The sequence below is a fragment of the Thermobia domestica genome, chromosome 2 (genome assembly GCF_964235325.1).
Source record: "Thermobia domestica chromosome 2, izTheDome1.hap1.1, whole genome shotgun sequence".
Lineage (NCBI taxonomy): Eukaryota > Metazoa > Arthropoda > Insecta > Zygentoma > Lepismatidae > Thermobia > Thermobia domestica.
Window position 1 is genome coordinate 386839815 of NC_137455.1, and position 27306 is coordinate 386867120.

The 27306-nt window shown below is 35.3% G+C and overlaps 1 protein-coding gene across 15 annotated transcripts in view; it reads right to left on the minus strand.

Moving 5' to 3' along the window:
- Positions 1 to 27306, minus strand: part of pHCl-1 (pH-sensitive chloride channel 1) — an 839505-nt gene that overhangs the window by 587862 nt on the left and 224337 nt on the right. For 2 of the 15 annotated variants that reach the window (XM_081749486.1, XM_081749484.1), the window contains exon 1: positions 17011 to 17196. The exons of the other annotated variants lie outside the window; for them this stretch is intronic. The gene's annotated coding sequence lies outside the window, so the exon portion shown is untranslated. Of the gene's footprint in view, positions 1 to 17010; positions 17197 to 27306 lie in introns of those variants that run through there. 15 annotated transcript variants of the gene reach the window in all.

The following is a 27306-nucleotide window of genomic DNA, read 5'->3' on the forward strand; positions in this document are numbered from 1 at the left end:
TCATATACTGAATCTCACATCTCCAACTTAAAGTGAATCTTTACATTTAGGACTTTGTGAATGATTAAAAAGAAATTTTAGTATTATTGAAATTTCCCTCTTTCTTCCCGTTAGAAGTGGAAATTTTAGAAAGGTTGAAACTTGTATTTCTTCATTTTTAATTAGAAGTCTAAACGTCGAATTTCAGGTCTTGAAGTTAACGGAATTCTTACATAGGCTCTTTCTAACTACACAAAAAGTATTTGAGAATTTTATAAATGTTCCTGTTTCCTCCGTAGGAGTGGAATTATCAAAAACACTGAAAAAACGTCTTGCATTATTTCGAAATCTTTCAGTGTAACGTCCCACGATTATCCACTAGAGGCTAAGGGAGATGGAGAATTATTGTACGTCAATGATGATGGAAGAATTGGTGGAATTATGATGTGGGGGGAAACGGGAGTACCTCGAGAAAGCCTACCGGCACGATGTTGTCTGCTACAACCATACTTGGTCGGGGATTGAACAAGAGACCTCAAGTACCAGATGTGAGCGACCTCCGTGCTCCATCCCTCCTTCGTTATTTTCAATGAAGACTTAATATGGTGAGTTTTTATCTCTTTATCTTCAGAAATTCATGGGATACAAGATTCTTGGTTAAAAAAGAAAAAATTCTTCATCTCTTAGGATATGTATTTTCCTAAATCCTTTCTTATCTCTTGCTTTCGTAATAAAAGGAATAATCTCTACAAAATTTTACATGTCCTGGGCGATGATGAGTCAGTCACTTTCACTGTTTTATATTTAAAAAATGTTATTAGGATCACGTTATTAAGCCATATAAGATTGTAATGTTAGTACGCGTAATGTTATTATTATTATTATTATTATTACTATTATTATTATTATTATTATTATTATTATTATTAATATTATTATTATTATTATTATTATTTTTAGTAGTAGTAGTAGTAGTAGTAGTAGTAGTAGTAGTAGTATATAAATTTACTCTTCACAATAAGTGAATTTTGAAATTCTGCTTTTGCAGTAGATGGCTATAGCGGATACCTTGACCTAATTCGTTAATGGAGTGACTCCCTTATCTTTATTGGTAACGGAGACTTTAACGGTGGTCATCCACATCCCATCTTATACTATTGAAACAAAAATGTGTAATTGTAGAATACTACAAGTCGCACGTCGCGCCGCTGGGGTGGAAGCAAACATCCTCGAAAGGTTGATGACACTGAAATTTTTAGGTGTGATCCTCTTTTATTGTTTTAGCAAAGTTTATTAAAACATATTTGATTGTCTTTAGTTATTAAACAAAAAGCTAATATGTATGAGCTTCTATTAATACATTATAAAATTAAGTACTAATGAAACTAGTAAGTAATATTTTAGTACTTGATAGTAGTAACTTAAGAAACTACTAAGTAATATTTTTTAAAAAACTACATGTAAGTGATATTGGTATACGCTCATATTATTATTATTATTATTATTATTATTATTATTATTATTATTATTATTATTATTATTATTATTATTATTATTATTATTATTATTATTATTATTATTATTATTATTATATAAATTTGCTATGAACGGGCAAGAATAAAGAGCAATTGCACGTACTTGGAAAAAAGTTTAAGAAACGTTCTTTATGGCAATCAACGTTGCAACCGCAAATGGTAGATTTTGCTCTTCCGGTTGCAGTTCGGAGGTGGCAACTATTCTTGGGTCACTAAATCAACATTTAAAAATACCTTTATTGTTTTTACCTCGATACCTGTTGAGGCATAGGCAGACGGACAAGTATTTTTATAAAGACGTAGCACACTTACACAGCATAATCATTTGAAAGCCTAATAATATTGTAGGACAATTACTTGACCTTCAAAACTTTATTTGAATTAGATGGCAACTCTGTCTGAAAAGGGTAGAAAAAAACTGCTTCCTCAACCTGCATTTTTGTGGTGTTTTTTTTTTAAAAAAGGCAGTCGCACGCATTTGGTTCCCACGGCTGATGCAGACGATAAGCAGATTGACTTTGACTTCGGACAAAGCACCAAACGCAAGCTAATCTCCTTATCTCAATGGACATACAACATGATACAAGAGAGGACGGTAGCTGCTGCAAAAACTGAATTGCATACGTCTTCTTCAAGTCTCATGTTCATTTTATATATTAACTTGGTTTGTTTACTTTTTATTTTGCATATAAATCAGTTCGCCATATAAGACCAAAAGGCATAAATATATAATTGTTAGCTTTCTTTAGTGTTAAGTAACGTAAACCAAATGTCACAAAATATGAAATATAACATCGTCATATATATATAGTATGAGTAAGGATGAATGAGAGTTTATATATAGCCACCTAATAATTTACACACCTACGTTTGTTGAGTGTGTTCCTGGATCCGATTAACACTAAAGACATAAATTTCCTGTGTTAAAATCTTAGATAAATTGTAAAAAATTACCCGTAAATCTGATTTAACATGCGATTAATATGCCATTTAGCATAACGAGATACAAGGTTAATGAAAGAGGGTAACTATGGAAGAATTAAGGCACGCGGCTGATACAACGGAAGAAGCACCAGCCAGCAAACGCAATTTATAATACCTCAGTTGGCGCTGTACCCTCCTAGACCGAGCTGTGCATATGTCTTGTTATTCCACTCAAATTCGGACGAAAAGCTTCCAGTAATTACTGAAACACGATAGAGAGAGACTAAACTTCAATGCTCTACTGAAAAGCTGAACTTTATTCAAGTTGCGTTTGTTCAGTTATTTCGTCCACATGTCTTAATTGGTGAATAAAAATGTTGGAGGAACCGGGAGAACCAACGGACAGTAGTTGTTGTCCTTCTAACCAACTACTTCTAATAGCCAAGAAACCGTAAGTTCAATGCCACGTTCACAAAAGTTCTCCATTGACTTCTGTCCTTAGCAAACGGGATCCAGTTTCTACTCTGTATTCCTATTTCTGCGAGATCCATCTTAATATTGTCCTCCCACCTGCGCCTATGTGGTCCTAATGGACGTTTTCCGATTGGATTTCCAGTCAATCCCCAATGGGTCTCACCTCACCATCGTTAGCCCAACGGCTTAGAACGTCGGCTGTATTACATATAGTAGTATGAGTGCCAGTTGGCCTAATTTTAGTGCTTGTGGGTCCCTGCCGCAGGGGCCATGATCCAGAGATATAGGACCACCCAAAGTACAGGGATATATATATATGCATGTATGTATGTATTTAAATAATAGAGAAAATTTACCAAAGTTTCTTTTTGACAATTTGCAAACTTAAAAGTGGTCCTAAGTATCCCTCCCAAAATTTAAGAGGATGTGTCAATGTATTCATATCTTATCGTACCCCTGAACTTGACCATTTAACCACATAAGGTAATAGGCCTCATAAAAGGGGATAAAAAGGTTAAAAAACCTTCGAAAAAACATTTTTAGATTTTTTTACGCATAAAAGAGAACGATATAAAACATCCAAATGTACAGAGCTATATACCCCGGTCCTACACTACCATACCAAATGTTTAAATTTGGTAATTAAAACAAAAAAAACTTGGTGATATAGGGAAATAAAAAATAAAGAGGAAAAAGATCTGAACAGCACACATTACCTGCTTTGAAATGCCATCTGAGTGTTCATAACTATTTATTGGTTGTTAAATTAGGGAATTAAGTGGTTTTGGGAGGAAATAAATAATTTTAAAAGCTAACCATTAACCTTATAAAGTCATTCCATAGACTTCTTTATATCTTCATAGACAACAATTTTCTTACGTAAGTCACTGATTTTTCTAACTCCTCTTTTAGTTCTTCAGACTAAATAAAACAATAATAAATGGATAATGATAATTAAATGATTGACAAAAGAACAATATTTAATACTCATTCCCAAAGTGGAATTCTAACAAGTGAGAGACAAATCCTGCAACCGTTGGCCTAATGTTCTAAAACACTCGATAATACCAATATGCAAAAAAAGCAGCAACAATTGTAACAATGTAAACATGTATGTTTTGAAACTGGACGAAAAGTATTGTGCCATCTATTATACAAAACGAGTTACTTGCTTTTAATTCATTCCGTTCTACAGTAGTTAGAAAATCTTTTTTGTTCGGCCAAGGAAGAATCTGAATTGTACTGAATGTAAGCAACCAACAGAACAAAGATGTCATTTTGGTTGCATAAGAATTGGGGGTAATATTGATTGTTGGAGGCTTTGGTGTTCTACTCATTACCTCGTGCTCTACCTTTTATATATTTAACTAGTGGGCTCACGAAAAAGTTCAGAAATTAAACAAAAAAAAAAAAAAAAAAAAAAAAAAAAATAGCCGACTTAAGAAAAGTACTAAAAAGTAGAAAATAATAAAAATACACTTCTTAAGACCAAAACATAATTAATTACTGTTATTTAATATAACTTTATAAAAATGTTTTGAAGTGCCAAGGCAAACAAATTAGTGCCTCACAAAATTTCCATAGAAATAATTTTCTATTAAGTTTTAATTTATTCAGCTTGACAAGACTTTAAAAAAATACAGATAATCGTAATGAATTGTTTTGTGTTGTTAAGAATTTTATTTTTTTATTATTTTATGTTTTTCAGTGTTTTTATTATTTTCTGCTTTTAGTGCTTTTATTATTTGCTGTTTGTTAATGCTTTTACTATTTTCTGATTTTTAATGCTTTTATTACTTAGTTTTTGGTGTTTTTTAAAGTCGCTTCACAATTTAAAAAAATGTTTTATTATGTTTATAAAATATTTAGTTTTTCTCGATTTTCTCGGAAACTGCGCCTAACGATTTACACTCACCTATATTTGTTGAGCTCAGTGAGTTTTATGAATTGGTATGTCACTTATCTTAAGACAAAAAGAGATCCGTTAAACATTAATAATATTGTAGAATTATTATTATTACTATAATTATGTAGCACTGGTAAGTACGATATCGTATTCTTCAATGGTATACGACCCTGAGTTCGATTTCTGGTGGCAAAATAACATTTCTGGTGTTAATTAGAAAGGACTTTAGGCTAAATGAGCTCATTCCTAGATAACCATAACTAATATCAACTGTTAACCTAAAAGATGTCTTGTATATCAAGCATTTGTGGTAATAGTAGTAAAAATGTGATATGAAGTCTCTGTTTTACGTTCCACGGATGTTCTTCAGGCTAAAGGAGCGGACGATTAATGGAAGTGAGTAATTATAAAGGATTTGGTAGAATGAGAACGCGCCGCGGAACCTCAATAGTAGAGTGCTCATCTATAATTAGGAGGTTCCCTGATTCGATTCCAATCCGAAACAAGTGTGTTTTGTGTTAGATAAACATGATGTACATGGGTTTTCCCGACATTCTCTTCTTTGTTTCCACTTTATTCATGCCACTATTTTTATACATTTCATCATCTCCATTAGCTTCTGAGCATAATCGTGGCACGTTAAACTTAAACATAAGAATATGGGAGCAAATGGGAAATGTCCGACAAAACCTAGACACAATGTTATCACCACAAACTCATATAGTCTGAGATTGAACTAGGTACCTCCGTAGTAGAAGTGAGCACGCTACTGTGCCCTCAGTAGTGGTGGTGGTGATGATGATCATGATCAATGTCATCACCATCATCATTATTGAATTGTCATTAGTAGTTCGCTTGCTTGCAGGAAAATGTAAATCTTCCGTGTTGACCTCCCCGTACGAATTTTGAACTTCAGTTGTAGCTTTCTTCGCTCCTCGTGTCTTCACTGAACAATTCCTTTGTCTCAATCACTCTCTCTTCCATCTAATATTGTTCTTTTCTTCTCCTATTCTCAGTGCTTCCTCATTGATTCTCCACCCGACCCAACCAAATTTCCCTATTCTTCTCCACTTCCAAGTTTAAAAACCTCTTATCACTTTGGTCTGTTTACCGTAATTTGTCTCTGTCCCGTACATTATATTATTTCACACGAAGCATTTTATATTAGCTCTATTTAATGACCCAGGAAACAACGTTTCTTCTTCCTAAACGTTCCTTTCAATTCATGTCCTTTCTGTCGTATTCATTCCTGAACAAATTCTATTTAACAGGTGCTCATGTTCAGTTCGGCTGAAATCTATAGTAACAGCCTTGACGTTGAAATAACAGTGACGGATGAGTGAGAGACACGGCATCATTCCAAAATCGTCACTTAATTTGATAAAATTAATTAGGATTGATACGTAATAGGTGCTCGGTAAGATATAAGAAATTACTTTAAAAAATTTAACATTTTTCGACTCGTTGGTTATAACTTTTCAACTGGTAGACGTAACAGTGCCAATGTTCGCCGCATACTTCTAGTAAAGAATTCGAATATTTCCTTCAGTGGCCTAACGAATCGCAGGGAGTGGAGAAACGCCTTTATATAAAATGCTGTCTTTTGTGAAATTCTTTTTTATTTTTTTTTAAATATTCCTCTCTTTCTGTGACTCTTCACCGACGTAAGTAGTTTCACATTTCTCATTAGTATATTATTTTTGTATTGAATTATATGTGTTGTAAAAAAAACGCCCCCGGACAACAGAGTGCTATTCTACACGTCAAAATAAAGTGAAAATGCTATACTTTCCAGAGCCTCTTTCAGTCGCTATGGGGAATAAAAAGTTTCCCTATGAGGCAACGTCGTAGATTAATGTGGAACCACTAGGATTGCTCTACGAATTCATCAAGCAATTAAATCGATTGTTACTCTAACAGGTAGTGCTAGTGTCATCGTCTATCGTTCCCATGTGAAAAGAATCGATATAACTATTTCATAGATTGATATATCTACTCTATGGATCTTTATCTGTGACGTTGCCACATAGTGCAATTTGTGTGTCCAGACGAGACCCCGAAAGGTATACAATTATCTATATTCTTCGCTTTACTTTCACTTATAGAATAGTGCTAGGTAGTCTGTGAGCGCCAAGTTTTAAAATGTTCGATATACAGTGGTGTCCAAAAGTAGGTATGCACCCCTGCAATGACCAAGTATAACATTTTACCTGATAGGTTTATTTGCTTCGGTGTTCCAAGCTTAAGGCATAAGTAAAGAGATATTAAGAACAAATAATAAAAAACTAAGTGTACCTGATGGATAACAATAAGAAATAATATATAAAAAGCAATGAGTTAATCAGTATCGGACTGTATACCTACTTTTGGGCCACCCTGTATATTGCCCCTAAACGACTCCCGTAGACCCATCCATCTACAACTATTAATACTATATTATTTAGATCTAACTACAAGTAAAATATTCTTTGAAACATATAGTACAAAACGGCTAGTTCGTATTTGAATATTTCGTTGTTATTAAAATAGGAGTAACATTTTCATGAAGTAAGGTGAATCTAGCACTGACGAGTGAGAGAAGATAGTTTAGGATAGTTTAGGAGTGAATTTGGAGATACTTAGGTCAGCTATCATAAAACAAGACTTGATTTTGCATATGTCAGTGAGTCTAAAGTCATTGTGTAGATTTGATAAAACGAAATAGTCTAACTATAAAACTAAAATGCACTGTAATTACAAAACGAATTGAATACTGCTCATTCTGGCTTTGTAACTTCGTATAATTGAATAGAAATGAAATATGAACAAAGCAAACTCTTATTATTTCTAATCTGGGTTATAATTTCGCTAATACATCATTGCGTTCATCAGACAGACCATAACAATTAGGTTCAAATTTTCCCTTCTTTAAATCTGAACTTTTAAAGATACACACCTGCCTTACCTTGGGTCTTTACGGGTAACGGTGATAGCCACATCTCGTTTAAAATCCATAACATTCCCTAGATTCTATGCAACCTGCACAATAGCAAAGAAATGTAGGCTGCCTATAATAAAAGGATATATAGTTTAAGTTCGTTAATGGAGTAAATCCGTTAGCATCTTCACGGATAACGGAACGTTAACGGTGGCTATCTGTATCACATAACCCGTATGTGTAAGGAAATTTTTGAACTTTGTTTTTGTTAAACTGGTTATCTCGGCCGAGTTCATAAATGAAGTCAGCCCGTTAATGTCTTAACGGATAAGGTGACTTCAACGGTAACAATCTATATCCCATTCATGAAGTCCAAGCGAATTTTGAATTTTATTTCTTGCTAGAACAATTTCTGTTTCTTGTAGTAGCTTCCTATTGAACAATTATTTCAGGTGAGTACTTTAATGGAGTCAATGGGTTAACATGCTAACGGGTAACGGTACTTTGTCGGTACTTATCTATATCCATAAGCAAAATTTTGTATTTTTTGCAGTAGATATCTAGAGTAATTATTGTAAAAGTTTGTCAATGGAGTCAGTCTGTTAGCTTCTTAACGGATAATGGTGGTGGCTATCCATATCCCATATACGCACGTTTCGAGTGATTCTATTTACTGTCTTTACCAGAGTGAAATTTATACAGTAATTCCATATTACCGAAACAGTAATACAGGTAAGTAATAATAAGTTTTAGATTGGTAAGATTTTATCTTCTTTTAAACGAAAAAAATATACATGTCTAAAAACTGTAACTTCGATAATATTTTAGAAAGGAAGCAACTAGGCCAAATGGAGTGTTCAAACTTACTTCTCATATTTAGATAACGCCAACATACCCAAAGCGAAACAGCGGAAAATCGATTTAAAAACAAACCTATTGATTTATTGATATTCCGAAATACCAGCACGTGCATATTAAAAACAAAAAAGATACAAAAACAAAGGAAACCTAGAAGATGGTATTATGTCTACCGTATTTGAAATTAGGGATGGAAAATTCCATTCGGGCTCTATTCTCCATTTGCAGATAGGCTCACAGGATCGTTCTCACGTTCTTCTTATAACTTATATGCAAACGAGATTTCGCAAAAAAAAAACATTTTCCTAACTTCTACGAAATAACACACTAAGAATCCTAAAACGTGTTCCGAAGTTTTAGTTCGTGCGAAGGTCTTCGAGGCACAAGGGAAAAAAGAAAAATAGATAGTTTCGTAAGATTTTTCTTTCTGTTTCTTTTACAAAGACTGTTACGTAGGTGGTAGCATTGTTCTTTCGGGGAGACTTAACAGGAATAGTTGGGAGTACATGAGACGCACCTTCCGTGAAATTGGAAATAGCACGACGTAAGATGTTGATTTAATGTTCTTTCCACTGGAAGCGACGGAAAGGAACTTGTTCCGAAACTTTTAAATGTATGTAAATAGATAAGTTTAAAGCAATGTCTTTATAAATGTTATGCAGATTGTCTTTTAGGGCATTTCAAGTTCACTTTTAAGCCTTCGGGGTCTTTGAAAGTGTTTCACTATAATATTTCCTGCCTTTTTTGGATCAAAAGATCCAATATATTTCAACCAAAAATTTTCTTGTACGCTTTATATCTGGAGAACTACATGCAGTGTCGCCAAATCCAAACTATCATTTAACTCAGTACGATATGCTTATTCCGTGAAAAGAAAACTCGATTTAAAACTTTTGTGGCCCCTGATCCAGAAAATAATTATTGGCCATTTTTTGGATCATTCCTAAAATTCTTGGCCAAGATCGCAATATTTTGATCCATTCTTTTGGATGATTCCTAACATTCTTGTGATACTACTACATTTTCTGAAAACAGTCAATAACATTTTTATAAAATCGTTAACAATGCTGTTCAAACCTGCTCCTAAGATTGCCTATATGTAGTGATCAATTAACAAATCTAATGCCCGCTGTTTTATTTGTTGGAAGCTTAGGCTCTTTTAACTCCAGGGCTATGGTAGACGTACAGTCTGAGTCTCGCACACTTATTTCTGCCCGTTTAACCTAGATTCACTCTCTTTTAATTGTACAGCAAACGTTCGAGTACAAATCAACATTTATGAGTCTTATTTATAGTCTTTCTGACGAATAATTAAAGGATAAATAATGTTTTGTTCGATCCCCTACAATTGTTTTTAAAGAAAATACAATTTTTCATGATTTTTCAGTTATAGAGGAAGGGAATATAAAGTGGCCAGGTTGGGTAAAATGGCCATCGACACTTTTCTCGCCTGTATATACCTAACACTTATCGCAAGTAGACCCAATCAGTTGCACTAGTTGTCATTACAGTTCTAGACGCAAACAGGCTAGACGCAATTGTTGTTCTACTCGTATGAGGAATAAGGTGTTTTCAACTATTGTTGATCTAAGTGTAAGTATTAGTTTAACAATGATTTTCTCTCAACTATATTGAATTTGATGACTATATAATATTTTTATTATCAAGTGTAATGCTTATTAATATTTTTCTCTTATTTAGAAGTGTTTAAGTTCTGTTGTTCAGAGCGAAAGTAAGAAATATACAGTATGGTGTGCAATCGGGCAAAGTGGTCAGAAGCAGAAGCATGTAAAGTGACCATCTCACTGTTCCTATGATCACTTTGACCGACGCTTTCAATTGATCCAAATATTGCTAAATTAGTTAATAAATTAGGCTTAATATTTTAATATTGAAACAGCGATTCATCTATTATACGTTCATATAGACTTAGATCTACATTTTTGATCGAAATAATATAGAAGTTATTAAGCTATTTGGTTCTCTTGCAAATAAATGCATTTTACTATTTTGAAAGGTGGGCTTTTGATAGCTTCTATTTGAATTCTCTGTATCCAGTATTAGCTAACTTTCTTACGACTACATATAACCTACTATAATAACAGTCTCTGCCAGTCTTTCAGATTAAGTGGACGCTTAATAGATAACTATTGGATATAAAGATGCACTTTAACCCACTAAATTAACAAGTCAATTGTAATCCATAAATTCTCACATCGGATCATGGCGCCGCGAATGATATCCCATAAGCAACAGACATTGTGGGAAAACGTATCTACTTTGTAAGGGTGTCTCCTGGTTCGTATTTAGTAATCTTCAAAATAATTCAAACGTTTTAACACTTTCTTAGCTGGTTTTTAATACTTAACCATGAGAAGCGTACATAATCAACTTTCTGCATATACAACAAGATGTCTACACATTTATACAGACACTTATTTACTCGACAAGATGTCTACGTACATGTACATTTATTTACGACGTTGCTATAGTAACAACTCTCTTTTTAGTTAACGATTACAAAATCCAAATCTCGAAATCTCTATGTGTCTTTCTTTTCTTTATACATAATATTGCTAAAATAATTCGCCTCTGATCCCTTTTTATAAATTGGCACAGATTGCTAATATTATATACAACGTTATCGTTGTAACTTTGCCGACTAGGTTGGGTAAGGTGAATATTTTGTATGATTTGAAATTATCAATAATTACTCCGTAAAGCTTCGTTAAAACAGATTCACTTAAATGTGTCTTAAAACTTAAGGACGGAAGTACATTACAAAACTTTTACTTACTTGCTAGCAAGTTTTTATAAGACAGAAAGAAATAAAATTCCTTAAAGTGGACGCTTTACCCACCTTTCCAATATAATACTTTTACTGTTCCTAAAATTGATTGGAAATTGAAAGTTAACAAATAAATTATATGGCTTTTATAGCATATACCAGGACACATCAAGTGTTGGTTGGAAAGCCTATAGTAGAATGGTCTTTCAGTAGGTCGGCAAAGAGAATAGGATAATATACAACAAGATACAGAAAAATGTATTATGATATACTGATGAGATAGTTTGGAAAAGGATACGATCTTTCGTTTCTTTTGGGTTGAACCTGCGGATTGTTTAAGCCGTTAAGCTAATTGTTTGTTTGTTAGTTTATTATAAACTCATGTTGCGATCTGAGGCCGAACTCTACTGCGGTTCACTAGTGGAAAATGAAATGAAATGAATAATGTTTTGATATTGTAGTTTACGGAGACAGACGCTAAATTGAAGCCAAAGAGGTCGAAGGGTTACTATGTGTACAATCGCTAGGACAGAGAAGAACGAGAAAAATCCGAGAAAACTCACTGCGAATCCATAGGATCTGCAATACAACTAGCGAATCCGCGCTTTACCAATAAACCACAATTCATTTCCCCTTTGGAAAACAAGTATGATCGATTTAATACCACGCGAAGTTATAGTGATTGTGCAGCAGAGAACAAATTATGGACAATTTAATGACTTTTAACATGCAAAAATTATATGCAGTGTTTAACGAACACGAAACCTTTAGAAAGTTCTGAGTTGTTTTAAATTCCCAGAAATATCTGATACCAACCTAAGTTGTATTCATAAATTTGGTCCTGAGTTTAAAATTAGACCTTTCAAGTTATCCATTTATTTAATGAAATACAGAACAACTACAAAGGTTAAAATGTTAATATTTTTCTCTTTAATTGCTCGATAAGTCAGAGACATTCTCTCACTTGTTTATAATTCGTTTCCCAAAACTCAGGGAGTAAAAGTGAGGGGAAACGCGGGTGGAGGTCGTTCCCCCACTTCTAAGCAATATATGTAGCGTCCCTACACTTTCTAAGAAATTACAACAATGGGCAAAGAGAGGCACGGGGGATAGCGTGACGTCAAGCATTCCCCTACCTTTTCAGATCCACTTTTATCTCTGAATATATGTGAGACAAATGTTAAATAAGCATGCAGTAACAAAAAATGTAAAGACAATATAAATTGGGTTTGCTATTTCACAACAACAGTGGAAAAAAGAAATATAATTTCTATTAATATTAAAATTATAATATTATCAGAATCTGAAATTAGCAATACGCAAAATTAAAAGAAAAAAGGCTTTAGTTTTATTAAGGAATAATAATAATAATAATAATAATAATAATAATAATAATAATAATAATAATAATAATAATAATAATAATAATAATAATAATAATAATAAAAGAATGAAGATGCGTTGACAACACGGATGTTTGCATGGGGCTCAAAAAGGGGCAAACACCGCTTTTAATTTTTGTTGTCCTCAAAAACAACACTTTTATCTGTAATGATTCATAGTGGTTTTGCCCACTTCTGTTCTCCTAATGCAAGAGCTTCGCCACGTGTATGGTTGACAAAGGACACTATTATTTCTACGTGAAGAACAGACGATTCATCGCTTTCCTAACATTATGAACGATTTTAACATCTAGAAGCACTGTTTGATTCGTTCCTTCACAATTTTGCGTTTAGTATTTTATGAATGCTAACAATGAATTTCACAGGGTATTGTTACGATATTAACATTGTTTACAGTTTCACATTACATCCAGTTACTTCACAAACATTTAACGGCATTCTATTGGATTCCTATCCTAGATCGATATTCTATTGAAATTTGTATGGAAGCATTAGAGAAGAATTCTGTTTCAAACAAACAAAGAATAATTAAAATCAGTGCACCTGTGATGAAGTTATGCATGAACAAACCCACAAAAAATATATATGAGAACCTTTTCCCTTGGTTTGAAGTCGGATTTTAAAACTAGTCCATCCGTTACTGTCAGGACACTGTTGATCACCATTAAAACACAAAACTCAGTTAGTTAATCGTGAATTTTGTATTTACAATTTAAAATTAAAAAGGGCAATCCGTTACAGCACGGAACAAACTATCAATTATTGATGCTAGTAAATGGTATAATTTGCAAAATCATAAAAATTCCCTTTTTCTCTATTTTTCAAAAGCTACGCATGAAAATTTACCCTCAATCATCTAATTCTGTTTAGCATCTATCGACCAGTATCACAGTTCAACAAATTACGGTTAAAGGAAAATCAAAATTTTGAAGTTTTTATTTATAGGACATATCTTATTAACCATAGTATGGTTTTGATTTTCATTTTGTTCTATTTTGAGTTTAGTATCCCCTTCAGCACCGAGTCTAAGTAAGGCATGAACCTAGAGCTTCACGTGGTGAGCTTCTGACGGGAATCGAACTCGAGTCTCTTAAACCAAAGGCGCGTGCGCTAACCCTTTAGCCACGAGGGTGCTCTGTGCTTGTTGTTGTAAAAAAAGGGTTGATTACAGTTTCAGTTGTCATCTCAACAGATGGCGTGGCTATCAACTTTTCAGGTATACAAGAAAATTAGTTTTTCTTTAATTTTTTCGAAACTCATTTTGTTTAGTTCATTTGGAGCTACCAATTGATGTATGTCTCATCCCTGTTTTCTTTATAAGCTATAATGCTATCAGCTAAATAATCTTTAACAAAAAAGTGAACTGCAAGTGGACCATGAGGTCAGCTATCAGTAAGCTTCAGAGGTAGTAGAAGCACAGGTAGGATTTTTTCTAAGGGGGGAGGGGAAAAAGGACGACACATGTGAAGTCACAAATCATTGATGTACACTCATGCCCAAAATGATTGTCGCATGATATATATATATATATATATATATATATATATATATATATATATATATATATATATATATGTCTTCTTGAAAGAATATAATTTGATAATGATTTTGGGGCAGAGTACTTCTAATACTGATACTAAGTGTACAATCGGGAAATATATATTTGTGGTAAATTTCATAGGAACAGAATTATAAATACGAAAATTAGAGTGATTAAAACAAAATGTTGCTAAATGGACAAGAAAGTTTTATTTTCGTTTTATTGTTCTTATTTACTGCTCCTTTGACATGAAATTTGCCACATACATGTCTTTGCTGATTATACACATACTAACATTATAAGAAAAACAGGCGGAATTCGTTATCAAAAATTATATTCCTACAACAACATATTTATAGACATGTGACAATAATTTTGGACATGAGTGTACATAATGTTTTATGTAAAACAATTATTATGGATAGTTTTATTTACGACAATAAATGTAGTAAATATTATAATGCGTAAGTAAGCAAATCTAGTAGGTTTTTGGCACGTATTTCGAAGAACCAAACCCATTTTCGAAGCTCCAGGAGGGCAATTTCCCTCTTTTGGCCCCCACTGAGGGCGCCTATGGAAGATAGCGTTAGCAGACGTCCTCTTTTATCCGGACATGTTCTCTTCTTCGGGTCTTAAAAACGATCTACAGAGAAGTACTTCAAGATTCATAATATATTATCATCATAAGTACTGTAACCGTCATGTCATGTATGTTGTCTCACAAAAGTCTTCTTTTTAAAAACATTTGTCATATGGCAACTGTACACAAAAATATGTTTTCTATGACAAGAGATGATTTGGAGTATTCAACATACTTGCTTCTCATTTAAAAAAAAAAAAAAGGTTGATGGTTCTCAATGAGACCAAAATCAGATTTAAAAAAGTAGAGGAAAGTGATGGCTAAATTGGCATTTCGCTTCTTACAAATCTTTCCACTACTACTGACATAACAGGAAACACTAAAAAAAATTCGATGTATATTACTTTCTCAACTAATATGATGCTTTGCCATCGATTATATTGAATTCTGTGATGATGGTGTGTGAAAACCATTCTACCAATGCTCCCGTACAGTCCTCTCAATTTTCGGGAGGAATCTAAATCTCTAGTGGGAGACCATATTCATCACTTAATTCAAAGTCATATATATTCAAAATTTCTAGAGGTAATTCAAGAATCTTCGTAGGAACATGTCTCGATAAAACACTAATTCTACTGCGCGCGCAGTCAAACATTTTCTACACATCATGTTTTTAGAGACTCCAATCTGACAAGCACAATCTTCATTTCTTCCAAAGAGAATGAAAGAGATAAACGTATGTATTAATTTTCTATCATGGCAAAAGCAATGTAACACCAGGCCCGTAACCAGCCACAAAATATAGAGGGGGACCGGTAGAAGTTAGGGAGGGCCGATCCAACCATATTATAGTTCATTTGCAAGCCTACCGTGAAAATTTTAGGGGGGCGGCCCCTCTAGACCCCACGTGGATACGGGCCTGTGTAACCAACTGTGCAATAAACACAAGGCAAGGAACGAATTTGTTTCGCAATCAACAGTGATTTAGTATGATATTTTTCTCGTCACACACAGAGAAAGCCTTCATAGTATTGTTGAGTCTCTTTGAAGTAGATGGCGTAGTATTTAGATCAAGCGAAACGGTAATTATTTTCTTTTAGTTTAACGTCTCACGGTTACGTACTGAGGCTGAGGTAGACGGGATGATATGGTGGAATGAGGAAATTGGGAGGAAACGGGAAAACTCAGAGAAAACTCATGCATACGGTGTTTGTCCACCACAAAATTTATGGAGCGGGCTGAGATCAAATTATGTACTCCACGCACAAGAGACGAACGCTATACCACTGAACTACCACGACCTCCAAAAGTAAATTTTATTTTTTATAATATAGTCCCTGTGGCACTGGACTCTGTGGAAGGGGATCATATTGTTTTTTTATTTCAATCTCATTATTACTATTATTCCAAGTTTGTACTCAGATAGCGTTTCTTGTATCGTAAATTATTCGAAGTTTACAATATTTTATTTCAGAAAACCGTGGATTAGAGTGTACTAATAATTCACCCTCCCCTCTCAAAAGAAAAAACAAGATGAGTTAGATGTTAGCAAATGCGGAATCTTGATAAAGACAATAAAACCATTTTTTTAAAAAATCTCTATTCACATATTGCTAATTTGTTTAAAAAAAACGGGTACTTGAAAACAGCGTTGGGTAACTACCCCAATTGGTTCCGAATATTTACCTGCAGCAATTACCAGAGTTGAAATAAAGCAAATACTTGAATGCCTGATTTTCAAAGACACCCCCAAATGTAACGTTTCATGTAACTCCTATCTTTGATAGACATACTAATACACTCCTATTTTATTCGGCAAATTCTGATGGTTATAGTCTCTTGAATCAGACTATTTATTACTTAATTAAGCCTGCATTGTGTGTGAAATTCGTGGTGCGAAGAGCGTCCTATAAAATAAAGACTAATGTATATTTATTTAATGATGTGTTCAAAAAGTGCGAGAAAGCTTATTTTCGCGTTGCTCGTAAGAAATTCTAGATAAAGCGGCTAAAAGTTCTTTTTTTAAAAAAATAAAACGGAGCGCACACTCCGCAATGTGATTGGAAAAAGAAGGAAAAAAGGTGGAATGCGTTTAAGACAATTCACCTACCTCTGAGTGTTGTCGCTGGTTATTTAGAGAAGTTATTTTTTAGGCTGACCATTGGTACAACTACGAACCAAAGTCACTTTTAGTCGAGAGTTCACATCTCATGTTCACGGCTACCATGACTGCGTTACCCGCCACGTGCTAAGCATTCGATAAGCGCCACTTACTCGCTCGCAGACCCCGGCGCCAACTCGCCACCGCCGCAGCGCCACACGGGGCAGGTCCAAAAAGTACACAGGATGCGGGGGGGAAAGTGGCATCGACCGAAGCCTTACGTAACAACTTCCCCCCACCCCACCCTTTGCCTTTGTACATTGTCTTTCCACGATGTCACTTCTTTCTGATCAATGAAATCGTCCCACGGCAAAAACAGATTCTTTTCGTTTCTTCGAAGCTAGAAGGAAATGTTTTCACAAGGATTAGGCCTACCTTCGGTTGCGAAGCCACTTTATGTATTCAGAATTCTGACCATAAACACAATAGGCCTCCAGAGATTCGTGTTTGTGGAAACTATCCTCACGGGTTATTCGCGCGAATTCTAAGAATGTTAAAGAGTGTCGGAAAGAATGTTAAAATTTCTTTCAATTTCGAAATTGAATTTTTGTTGTTTGTCTTTGACACACAATACCTTCCAAATATTTTTTTTAAAAAAACAAGAGGATACACAGACGGGAATAGGGTACGACATATGACTGCAACATAAAATCGATTTTATAACATAGTTGGCATTTACTGAGTGTAGTTTTTCAGCAATTTAGGATTAACTAGGTGTGCTATAGGTAAAAATCGTGCAAAATCTGTTTACTATACGTTAAAATCGAGCATAATAAAATTTTCTTTACTTGTCCTAATAATACATAGCAAACCGCGTTCATGTGCTGTATTATTATCGGTTTTGAAAGGGGTATGATGGTAGAACGCGTACCTCTGGTACGTAGGGTCCCTGATTCGATCCCCGGCCAAGCAAGTTTGTGGTGGACAACATCGTGTTTCGTAAGTTTTCTCGGGTACTCCCATTTCCTCCCACATGATCATTCCTCCAATTCTTCCATCATATTCACTTGCCTTAGTCATCCTCTCCCTTCGTCTGAAGGGCATAATCATGGGACGTTTCAACTGAAAGATTTCAGTTCATCCACGCCGTAGTCCAGCCAGGGAATTTGACTGTCGCTCTGCTGTACACCTTAATACAGTAGCAGACTTTGATGTACAAAAAAAATAATAATAATAGCGCTAACAGTGGACACGTTTCAGGTTCTCATATTTATAATGACAACAAACTTAATTTACTCCGCCAAATACCGTTGTAAGAAAGGAAGTTGTCAGAGCTAGTTTTAGTTGTAACTAGTTAAAAAAAAAAAGTTCGTTCTTAGAATGAACATTTTAGGATTTTATGAAATATAGTTTGAACCTACATTCAATTGGAATGCGTATTTGAATTGAAATGAGATGATAAAACCTATCTGGATGGAAGAGCTTTGTTCAAAAATTAATTTCGAGCTACGCAGTCGTTATCATTTTGCGAAAAGTTTAAAACCCTTCTACCATTAAAATGTGTATTTCAATTAAAGTACGGGGGGCGCGGTGGCTCAGTGGTAGAGCGTTCACCTCTGGTGCTTGGGGTCACTGGTTCGATCCTAGCTCAAGCCGTGTGGACTTTGTGGTAGACAAACACCGTGCTCGTGGGTTTCCTCGTTTTTTTTCGTTTCCTCCCACTTTCTTCATCCCACCATTTCATTCATTTCTCATTATCACCGTCTCCTTTAGCCTAACCGGCATAACCGTAGGACGTAAAACTCAAAGATTTCATTTCATTTTTCGTTTGCAAATGTGAAAACTATGTTAAAAAGTACATTTCAGATAGAAAAGAGTCATTTTCCGGTGATGATGAGACAGACAGTGTTAATTTCAATCTGAAGAAAAATACGAAAATTGTCCCGTTCCCTCTGTAGGCCTACTTAAAAGTGGATATTTGAGAAACATTATGACACATCTAAAATCTTATTTTATCTTCCTAAGATGAAGGGGTGTTGAGATACTCTATTTTCGGCACAAGCCTTGCAGCACTTTCCTCTTTTAGGATAGGAATTTGAATTTAAGTGACGGAAGAAAAGCTTAGTTCGAGGTAGTCACCAACTAAATTCTAAACTTCCCATTTCATACAGCTCAGCTATTTTTCCTTGACGCGATCGCAAAAAATCCTACTTTCATTTTTATTTATAAGAATGATGTTCTGGAAGAAATAGAACAATATAAGGTAACTTCCAGACCCATCTACAGTGATATTTTCACGGCATAAAATCAAAATATATTGACGACACGAAGAAGTGTGGAGGAAGAAAGAAATAATAATAATAAAGAATAAAAATAGAGAAAATTGGAACATCTTTCGAATTTAAGGTGGAAGTATTGTTGCTAAATTCATTAAGTATCGCAGTGTGGCCAGATGTTACCTATTCATGAGAGATGAGAAAAGCACAAGGGAGAGGAGATGAGTAGCAGGTGGGTCAGAAATGAATCATTCAGAACTTCTCAGTTAACACGACAAGACAAGGCAGCTGACGTTACTGGAAAGCAATACATATACAAGAATAATGGCTCCTTTAGAAAAAGAAGAATCAATGATAAAGCGGTTATTTCTGTTGAAGATAAGATATGCGACTGCAGATTCTTCGGATTTAACAAGGGTGATTTCAGAAGTATTCTCGCTTCTGAAACCAGTGGCAATTTCATGGACTGTGGTCTAGTTTGGAGATACGAAATTTCCCCTTGGAGAATTTCTCCAGCCGTACTCAACCTGGCCGTACAACTTCCCCCTTTTGTCTCGTCTCCAAGAGAGCAGATTGCAGGATTTCGACCCGGTCCCACTGAAGTGTATTCAAGCGTGGCCACATATCGAAACTACGAAAATATCACGTGCTCGTTCCCCAAAACTGGCGTTGCATGAGTCGTAACGTGTCAATGGTCTTCGTTTGGTAGACATGACGAAGGGGTAGAGGGTTCTACAGCATGTGCGTCCTGGAATGTCTCCCAAGTTAGATCTCGAAGTACCTGGACAAAAAGATTGTTTGATATAATCGGGACACTTTACGGGACTGTGTCTTTCAACAGGATAATTAGCGTCCTCATAGACCATCCTGCTGAAAAAACCTTTAATACCAAGTCTAATAGATCTCCAGACTTAAACCACATCGGGTACGTATGGTGGCATGTTGGGAAGGCATCTTACTGCCAGCCAAACTCCGCCAACGACTAACGCTCAGTTACTCCAATATTTAGAGCGAATGCCGGAGAGACATTCAGTATCTACACGGTGGCTATCTGGCAGAACAAGATGCTTTAGGTGATTACAGATGATATTAAAGTGAATAAAAATTCCTAGAGTGCACCACTAGTTACCACCTACCATCACCTTTTTATGTATCAGCTTCGTGTCAGATCCGTAAACTCCTGCTGGGTGCACTTTAATTCGTTTCAGCCAGTTGACGAAGAATATCGTTATAAGGATATGAAGGATTCAGGATATCGTTGTAAGTACTTTACGCCTAAAAAGTGTGCCCGTAAAGGTTAGGACAAGGCAAAGAACGATGTGCTAGTTATCAGTGCTTTTAGCTAAGCATTGTATAGGCCTATAATTAATAAACAAATAACAATTTATTCCAGCAAAAAAAAAAGTGCTCTTCATTATTAGCAACGAGCAATATACTTATTTCGTTTAGCTGAATTTGATCTATAGGGTCTTATATTTGAACAATGAGTTAAACAAAACTCAAAATTTAAGAGTTAATGACAATTTTAGGTTAATCTCATTAAGCATAATATGCAATGATGTCTTGTTAGTATTAGAAGGAAGAGATTAATGAGAATCAGACATATTTTTCTTACAGCAATCAATCTTTAGCTTCACAAATTAATCGTTTTTGCTCCGCATTCTCTAAAACTATTCACGAGTCTTTACTCAGAATTATCACATTGTTCATCTCAATGATACACAACGATAGCCACATTGGGGTAAAAACTACGTGGCGTGTGTAAAACCGTACGTTACATGCGTAAATCCTGTAGTTTTTGTACTTAACGTACAATCCTATGTAGCATCCTGCAGAAACGTATAATTGAAAAAGTATGATTTATAATACTTTCCGTATAAGTGTTCTGCACAAACGTACGTTCTGCACGAAAGAAAGAATGTATATAGGCGTTCAGGATATGATCTCACATACAGATGCACTTATATAACATATAGCTGATTTATATAACATAAACAAAGGAAAAGTACGTACTTTATGAAGGCATATACCTATGTAATATACTAAAGGCTGTTCGTTGTGAGACATTCTGCAACGACATGATGTAACATCTAAGGGGGAAATTATGTAGCATATAGATAGCGTATGCTCCGTACTGATTTCCATAGTAAACATAAGGATTCCGTATATTTGTACAATATACCGCTGTCTGGGTAACAGATTTTTCTCAGTGCATATTTGCCTCAATTTTATTTGATCTTTGGACATTTTTCTTACCATTAATAATACTGTAGATTTTTCCTAATAAGTAGAATCCCGAACTCGACCCAACGTGGACTGAAGTGTTGCTGAGTTTGTGAAAATGCCGGGCTATCAGGAATGGGATTTAAAAGATTAAGTACAAGTGTTTCTTCATAAAATACAGTACTGTACTTGTATAGATTGGTTGCTTGAAAATACAACAAAGAATAAAGTGTCAAATTACCCCTAAACAAAGAAAAAGTACGTACTTTTTGAATGCATAGACCTTTTGCTATACATGAAAATGAAAATTAATGACTATACATTGTACAGTAATTTATCTGATAAGACAGACCTCAGAAAAATACTTTATGAAGTCATAAACCTGTCTATAATGAAAATTAAATAGCCAACTTTACAAAAACTAGTGTGACTGAGTTATCCGGACTGCCGGGTTTCCAAGTGCCGAGTTTTAGAGATTCTACTGTAAGTCTTATCAGAAACACCTTTCTCGTTGCTTTACTTGTATCCTCGTATTAACAATATTAAGTGATAGCGTTATTTTTCATATTGCCAGCCATTACCTTATGCAAATCATATTCAACGTTTGACATGAAAGTATTACTCAAATCACTTAATTACTTATCATCTAATTTTGGAATTTTGTACTCTCTAATTGAAACAGGAGGGTAATATGAATTAAGATTCTTAAATTATTATGAACACGCATAAGTTCATGCTTCTATTCTGCCATATTTCTATTTCGTTTCAAGTTTTACAATCTCTTTGAGAGTTAATTCTCTTATTAATAAAAGCAGGAAAGCAATTGCAATTAAACATTGCGTTTTCTCTTTAACTTTGAAATTGTTAGAATAAAATGTGGATAAAGGTCTTTCCCTTGTAACAAAGATATTTGTGTTCCTATTGCACTGTATTTGCATTAATGACAGGACTCCTTCATTATACTTTCGTCTATAAAATGTTCAGATGAAACGTTCTGAGTGTACAGCCCGTAGCATGTTTTATTGTATTTTACATTGTGGAAAATTTCAACTTACGTTATGTAAAGCCTTGCTTATTGGTGCTTCTTGTTTTCAATATTTAGACAGAGATTAACATTGAAGTTACGTTTATTCTCCAAATACAATAACCTAACCCAAGGGAATCTCACTGATCTATTGTTTATTGTTATTAACCTCATATTACCACGAGTTGTTTGAAGTATTAATTACTTCCAGTCGCAGAGATATCGCGACAATAATAGTATTTGTTTGTCTAATACGAATAGAAACAAATTATGCAATAAATACATACATAAACTAAATTTATTGAATGAATGTAGCATTGAATTTTGATCTCTCTAGTGACTATACGGTGATTATACGCATCTACGATGCAGGAGATCTAAGTTTGATTCCAGGTGAGAGCTCTGTGATTCGGATTGCACGTTAAACTGTAAGTCCACATCTCATATAGCCTTGGTGCTACAAAGAAAACCTAGCTCGAAATCAATCAATCAACAAACAGTGAATTTCATCTACATTTTGAAAATATTGCAACAAAATTTGAAACTATCTTGTGAAACTAAAGCTATTTTTTTCTTTATTACCAATAAACAGTCCGAAGCAGTGCATAACTTCCGTTCATTGAAACAGCACACAATTGATTGGAGTAACGAGATGTGAAGTGCATTTGTTTAGCTTTTAGATTAATGTTTTCCCCTCTGTTTATTTTCTGTGCATGTTTGGTCCGTCTTTCAGATCGTGGCCCTGCTGTTGGTCATCTGAAATTCAACATTATTGTACCTTTACTAATTTTTTACTTATTACTAATTTCAAGACAATATCTCTAGTGTTATGTCCCACATTTATGTTCTTTAGCTAAAACACACGGATGATTAATGAAAGAGAATGACGATGAAAGAATTGGTGAAATGAGAATTTGAGAAGAAACGAAAGAATCCTGGGAAACCCACGGACAGATTCTTGTCTATCATAAGTTCGTGCAGGCGGAATCGAACCAGGAACCATACGCACTAGAGTTAGCCGCTCTACTATCGATCCCCCACCCAGAATATTCGTTCGACACGTATACAACGTAATGGATGTTCAATGTAAGTCCTTTGCTTGAAACCAGCGAACGTTTCATGACATTTCCAACCAAAATTCTTTTATAAAAAGGTAAAATTTTCTTACCATGATGCATACGATGTTAATAGGTTCTTGTATGCTCACAGTCAAATTATAAAATGGATCATGTTTACTTCAAGTAAATGGCGTTAATGCTTTATTATGAACTAGCTGAACCTGCGCTCTCTACACAGCGCATCATTCACCTATGAGCATGAATAACCTTGTCATTCTTCCAGCATCTGTACATGTCCCTTTACAGATACAAGGAAAGGACGTGTTGATAAAACTCGGCAACGGGTACCATTAAAAAAGGGAGTTTTTTATTATTTTTTCAATATCTCGCACCGTTTGCAAGATTTGAGCCTACTTCCGGTTGGAGTTTCTAATTCATATATGATCAGTGTTTTCTTTTTTCTTGCATGCAGTATGTAATAAGCAAATACATTACATACACAATTAATTATAATATCAGTGATATATGGTGTTCATTCGACAAAACACTCTAAACAATAAAGATTCATCTTAGGCTGGAGAAATGATTATCCTTCGTTTATCATTATCATTTGCCCATGAAACAAACGCCTATATTGTGTTGGAATGTATAACTCATAGGATATGATACTTTATTTTTTTAAAGTTTCAACACTTCCAGTGTACCCATAAAAATATAATAAAGAAATAACGGCCACCTTTTTAAAAATTCAATTAGAACTGGTAAATCTACACAAAATTTGGAATCGACCAGCAAAAACGGCACGTTTCTAGTACTTGAGGTTTTCGAGATCTCATTGTCGAAAGGATTGGGGAACATATAAACTTTTCTTTGAAGACAAACATATAAATCTAAAAATGAAATGAAATTTTTGAGTTTTACGTCCCACGGTTATGCCAGTTAGGCTAAAGGAGACGGTGATGATGAGTAATGAATGAAATGGTGGAATGAAGAAAGTGGGAGGAAACGGGAGAGCCCCGAGAAAACCCACGCACACGGTGTTTGTCCACCACAAAGTTCACTTGGCGGGGGCTGGGATCGAACCCGGGACCCCAAGCACCAGAGGTGAACGCTCTACCACTGAGCCACCGCGGCCCCACATATAAATCTAGCACTTTAATATATAGATATCGAATGTGAGGCACTTGTTCTGATGCAGTACATAATGGAACCAAATATACGATCTCATCTGAACGTGCCAATTGTGAAACAGCACATACAGGGAGTAACTGAAAAGTTTTGAGCCTAACATATAAAATAAGAATCTAGAATAGAATAATTATATGTATTAGAACAGTACAACCTTTGATTTTAGTGTGTAACAAGCTCTTGGCTCTAAGTGATTTCTTTTGTCTTTTACAGGCTCTTGAAGTGAGTGAGATGGCAGAAGTTGGGTAAATGAAGAAAAAAAAGAGTTCAGGTCAGTCATCAAGTATCTGCAATTAAATTGAATCTCGGCGTCTGAGATCTACCAGGATATGGTCAATACCAGGATATGGTGCCCCTTCATATGCTACGATCACAAGATGGGTGCATGAATTCAAGCGTGGTAGGCAGAGTGTTGAAGATGAGCCGAGATCTGGGAGACCATCGAGTGCTACCACAACGGAAAACATTGGCCTGGTGCTTGATATGATCATGGGAGATCGCCGATTGTCAACTCGATAGGTAGTAGACAGACTGGGCATGTCACAGGAGCAAGCAGATGATAGTCTGAAGAATGAGCTTGGTTTATCAAAAGTTTCTAATCGATGAGTCTCACGTCTTCTGACTCCTAAACAAAAACGTACTCGGTACCTCCTATCTGTGGACAATTTGAAACTGTTATAACATGATGTAGAAGATTTTCTTTGTCGATTCATCACTATGGACGAGTGTTGGGTACACCATTACCAGCCAAAAACAAAGCAACAATCCAAACAATGGAAGCACCTCTCCACCCCTAACCCCAATGCAAAGGTAATCCCCTATACTGGCGAAGTGATGGCCTCTGTTTCTTGGGATTCCCAAGGTGTGATATTCATTGATTACCTGCAAAGGGGTCATACCATCACAAGGCAATACTAGAGTGGCCTTTTGAAAAAATGTCGAGTGCAAATTCAAGAAAAAAGGCCACAAATGATGTCCAGAGGAGTTCTCTACCATCATGACAATGCTCCCGACCACACGTCAAGTCTATTCACGAATGTTACTTTGAACTCGTTCCTAATCCACCCTATTCTCCAGATCTAGCCCCCTCAGACTTCCACTTGTTCCCTAATCTAAAGAAAGGCTCTAGCAGGACGATGTTTTGCAAGCCATAATGACGTCATAACAGCCGTGGAGGAGTTTCTGTGGTCACAACCTAAGATTTTTTTCTACTGGGATAAGAGCACTGCAGCACCGTTGGAGCAAGGGGATTATGATGAAAAATATAGGTAATACCAAATCTGTACTTCTTATAGTTTGTTCAAGGCTCAATACTTTTCAGTCGCCCTATGGTTTGGTCTCATGACTCTCTGACCTTCAAGCACGTAAAAATATTCCGTTAGCTTATGATTACTAAAAAACTTTCCTTCACTGAGGTCAAATGCCGCTTCAAACCGGCGAATACTTTCACCTCTACTTTTTCATGTGAAATCTACCCATTGGCAAGGAACACAATTCGTTGATGTCAGCACTCAGACATGTGATTTCTATAATCGTTACTGGGTTGAAAGATCCTTTCCTGCTGCTTGGCGTGAAGCTTATATTCTTCCGGGCCGGGCTTGGGCCAAGAATTTTTTAAAAAACTTATCGGGCCGGGCCGGGCCGGGCTCGGGCCCAAAATCTCCAAAACTTTTCGGGCCCGGGCTGGGCTGGGCCTAAGTACATTCGGGCTGGATTGGGCTCGGGTCGAAAAATTCGGCCCGTGCAGGTCTCTAGTTTGTCACCTGTTTATTGTTATTAAAAGCATTTTTCGTTTCCAGTTCAATCGACAATCCCGACATCTTTTACCTTCATACTAACTTGGACCTTTCTTTATCCTTGTCACGTAGCCCCGGCAAAAGAAAAGACAAGATCTCACTTTTACCCCAGTCCTTTAATCACTCTACATGTTTTCTCTTATATTTTCTTTCATGGCAAATTTGTTACTGAATTTTAGACATTAATAGGTGCAAAACGACCTCTGCAGTATAAAGCACCCACTCTAATTTTTTAATTACACAGCTTTCCTAATTGGACTTAATTCCATTGTGCTCTGAACCCCATATATCTGTGAATATGAACACAATAAATATTACATGTTGGACGATTGGTGTTATTTAACAGCGATCTTCTCTTTTTAATATTTAAGAGCAAAATACAAGTAACAGCATTCAAGAAGAACTTGTCATTATGTTGAACATAAAATAGTATATGCCTTTGGAAAAATCTCCGTATAGCAGGTCGTTGGAAGAACGTAGTAGCCTGTTTATATAGTAATTACGAGGCAAGTGTGTCATAGATTTGCTTATCTACCAAAGGATCTGAGTACATTGCGAGAAAGAAACTCACACGTGAAAGGTTGGTATGTTTACTCAGAAGCCACTTATGTGTTACCATAGATGTTTCTATAGCAACCTATTGTAGCGAAATCGATTTACATTAAGTGTCGTTTGCATGTCTTGTCAATGGGGGCCGAACCCTCTAATAACTCTCCTTTGTTGGCCTATAAACACA